We start from the raw sequence: 3,912 nt of genomic DNA on the forward strand, positions 1-3,912 counted from the left end.
GGCGGCTCAGTGGTTAGCACCGCTGCCTCACAATGCCAGGGACACAGGTTTGATTCCAGCCTCGGGCGACTGTGTGTAGTTTTCACATTCTCCCCATGTCTGTGTGGGTTTCCTCCCACAGTCCAGAGGTGTGCAGGTTAAGTGAATTGGCCGTGCTAAAAATGCCTGTAGTGTTGGGTGCATCAGAGGGGAAATGGTTCTGGGTGGATTACTCTTCCAAGGGTCTGTGTGGACTTGTTGGGCTGAAGGGCCTGTTTCCACACTGTAGGGAATCTCAGGTCTCCTGAAGTGATTGATTTGCACGGTGGAACACAGAGGGGGGAAGATTGCAAAGCTGCAGTTTCACAAAAGAAGATTTCTTCAATTTGTAGGGATTAGGAAAAAGCGATTTCAAATATCTTTCAAGTTTCACCAGCAAAGCTTAAAAATTGCTTTTATTCGCGTTCATCTCACTGTAAATAGTGTTTGATGACAGAGTGCTTCAAGTGTACGAGAGATTTCTGGAGCTTTGTTTTGGTGAAAAAGGAGACAGTGTGAAGGGGGCAGGGCAAGGAAGGGCGGAGCATTTCCGTTTAAGGGCGAAATGCAAATTAGCGCAACTTCTCACGTCGCCCAGTCAGTGTTGTATTCAGTGAAACATGAGTCTTTCCGGATGTTCTGTGATCCCGGTGAGAAATTGCGCTGTTAGACAGAGAGGGAACCTTAGAGAGATGTATTTCCGATTTTCGGAAACGCAGTTAGTATGAGTGTAAGAGGTATGGGCTGTTATTGGGTTTGAGCGAGTGGGAGCATTGAGCATACTTACCTGGCAGGGGAGATACCATGATCACCAAGGTGGTTCTCCCAGGACGAGGCTATCCCATTGCACTTCGGGTGTGCTGACGCCTGCGATGTCCCCAAATGCGGGATACTCGACTGCAAAATTTGTGGTAGTGGGGGACTGCGTTCGCGCTCTCCCCTGATTTACAAGCGAAAAACAGATCTTTCCATAGATACCAGTAACTTGTGCTTCGTACGGCTTTCTATATTCAATTCGGTTTCACCCAAATTGACCAATATGCCGCTTCATCTTGCAATAAACCGCTCTCTTCAAAGCTTTTCATAAAAGGAACAAGCCCTTCAAATAACCAAATATCCCCCCCGCATTTGCTCCATTTCCCTCTATTTACTGCCTGCCTATTCCAGTATTGCTCAAAATGCCTCTTTCAACAATTTAATCCATATTCAGCTCTGTCCACTGATTCTTCACCACCTGCTCCAGGTAAAAGGAGAGGTAACTGGGAGCAGCAGTCCTGTGAGAACCGAACCCCTATGTTCCAGCGGCTGATGTCCTGAACTTCCTGGGAAGGTACGTCCAAGTTGAGGGAGAAGCCACCGATGTGATCGACCCCTTTGGGATCTGGACCAGCAAGCGGCAGGTCAGGGTAACTCTGAGGGTCGATGACAATGGGAACATTCTCCACCCACCCTCGAGCTTCGCAACTGGAGGGAGCAGAGGCTACGTGACATATGCAGGGCAGCCGAAAGTGTGCCGAACCTGCGGGAAGTCGGGACATGTGCTGACGGATTGCAAAGTGACCATCTGCAGGAACTGCAAACAGGAGGGTCACCTGACTAAGGACTGTCAGGAAGAAAAGAGCTGCAACCTGTGCGGAGAGGCGGGCCACATGTACAAGACCTGCCCAAGACGGGGGTCCCCACTTACGCACAGATGGCTGGAGATGGCAATGCGAGCCGTGGACCCCCAAAGACCAGTAACGTCCACCCAGACAGCAGGGAAATGGAGTCAGGTGGCACCCAGAAAGAAGAGCAGGCTGGAGTAGAGGAGGTGGCAGCCAGCGGAGAGATACAGCAGCTGATCCTAGCTCTAGCTGGGCAGATGGAAGCAATGGAGGAGGAGGTAATCCGGCCAGGCCCCTAAAGCCTCCCAGCAAAGGGGGAAAAGACAGCTGCACGAGGGAATGACGGACAGCTCTTCGGATGGGGAAGACGGGCGCAAAGAACGTCATCACCACCAGAAGAAGAGACAGAGCGCCGTAGATAAAGAGGAGGGCATTTCCTCCCAACCAGGAAATAACAGACCCCGTGAAGTCCACCCTCCACCCAGTGAGAACCAGGGGGTACCCACTGTCCCACAACTACAGGTAACTGAGAGCTGTGATCCTCTGACAGTCCCATTATCAGACACACAACTGGATGTTGCGGAACCATGCCTTGGCTCAACGACACCGGAGCGGGTAAATGACGCCAGTGAGGAGCTGGATAGCTACCTCAGCCCAGCGAAGGTCCAGCATGGGGATGCAGACAGCTACCCCAGAGACAGGACAGTCAAATGGACAATAAACTGAGGGTTAAAGAAGTTTCCTTTGCTATTGTATAAAAGGGCACCCACTCAGTAGGTGGGTTCCGCTGAAGCCACAGCTAAATAATGAGAGACTGGATGGTTAATAAAGGGAACTGTAAATAGAATACCTGTAAATTCGAGTAATCCAATCTGTTCTTTACGACATGGAATGTATATATCTATGAACGACATGACAAATTGTACAAGTACCAAAGATTTATTTCTATGAATAAAGTATATTTTGAAATAAAAAAAAAAGGTGGTTCTCCCAGGACGACGCTATCCCATTGCACTTCGGGTGTGCTGACGCCTGCGATGTCCCCAAATGCGGGATACTCGACTGCAAAATTTGTGGTAGTGGGGGACTGCGTTCGCGCTCTCCCCTGATTTACAAGCAAAAAACAGATTTTCCAATAGGTGCCGCTCACTTGTACTTGGTGCGGCTTCCGAAGTATCGCGCCTATATTCAATTCAGTTTCACTCAAATCTACACATAATAAATGTCGCACGTTTTATTTCATCCTGCAATGAACCGCTATGTTCAATGCTTTTCACAACAGGACCAAGCCCTTCAAACAAACAAATATCCCCCCGCATTTGCTACATTTCCCTCTATTTACTGCCTGCCTATTCCATCCAGTATTGCTCAAAATGCCTCTTTCAACAATTTGTTCCGTAGATTATATTCAGCTCTGTCCACTGATTCTTCACCACCTGCTCCAGGTAAAAGGACACGGTGGATGCTGTCATCTAATCATACAACTTTACAGTATGGAGGCAGGCTGTTCGGCCCAAATTGCCCATGCTGCACACTCATATACACTCATACAGATCTACAGCATGGAAACAGACCCTTCGGTCCAACTCGCCCATGTCAACCTGATACCCCAACCCAATCTAGTCCTACTTGCCAGCACCTGGCCCATATCCCTCAATCCTTCCTATTCATATACACATCAAAATGCCTTTTAAATCTTGCAATTGGACCCCTCCACCACTTCCTCTGGCAGCGCATTCCATACACCTACCATCCTCTAAGTCAAAACTTTCCAGCCTGTTCAGCCTCTCCCTATAGCTCAGATCCTCCAACCCTGGCAACATCCTTGTAAATCTTTTCTGAACCTTTTCAGGTTTCACAACATCTTTCCAATAGGAAGGAGACCAGAATTGCACCAAATATTCCAACAATGGCCTAAACAATGTCCTGTACAGCCGCAGCATGACCTCTCAACTCCTGTACTCAATACTCTGACAATAAAAGAAAGCATACAAAGCACCACCTTCACTATCCTATCTACCTGCGACTCCTCTTTCAAGGAGCTATGAACCTGCACTCCAAGGTCTCTTTGTTCAGCAACACTCTCGAGGACCTTACCATTAAGTGCATGCGTCCTGCTAAGATTTGCTTTCAAAATGCAGCACCTCGCATTTATCTGAATTAAACTCCATCTGCCACTTCTCAGCCCATTGGCCCATCTGATCAAGATCCCGTTGTAATCTGAGGTAACCTTCTTCGCTGTCCACTACACCTCCAATTTTGGTGTCATCAGCAAACTTACTAACTATAT

At 48.3% G+C, this 3,912-nt stretch overlaps 1 non-coding gene and 1 pseudogene across 1 annotated transcript; both read left to right on the top strand.

The window, feature by feature from the left end:
- Positions 1–797: 797 nt before the first annotated feature.
- On the top strand, positions 798–961 carry LOC122545844. Its single transcript, XR_006310611.1, has one exon. It is a non-coding gene; the product is annotated as a U1 spliceosomal RNA (small nuclear RNA).
- Positions 962–2,592: 1,631 nt separating this feature from the next.
- On the top strand, positions 2,593–2,730 carry LOC122545845 (annotated as a pseudogene).
- The last annotated feature ends 1,182 nt before the right edge of the window (positions 2,731–3,912 follow it).

Source organism: Chiloscyllium plagiosum, unplaced genomic scaffold (genome assembly GCF_004010195.1).
Source record: "Chiloscyllium plagiosum isolate BGI_BamShark_2017 unplaced genomic scaffold, ASM401019v2 scaf_52813, whole genome shotgun sequence".
Classification (NCBI taxonomy): domain Eukaryota; kingdom Metazoa; phylum Chordata; class Chondrichthyes; order Orectolobiformes; family Hemiscylliidae; genus Chiloscyllium; species Chiloscyllium plagiosum.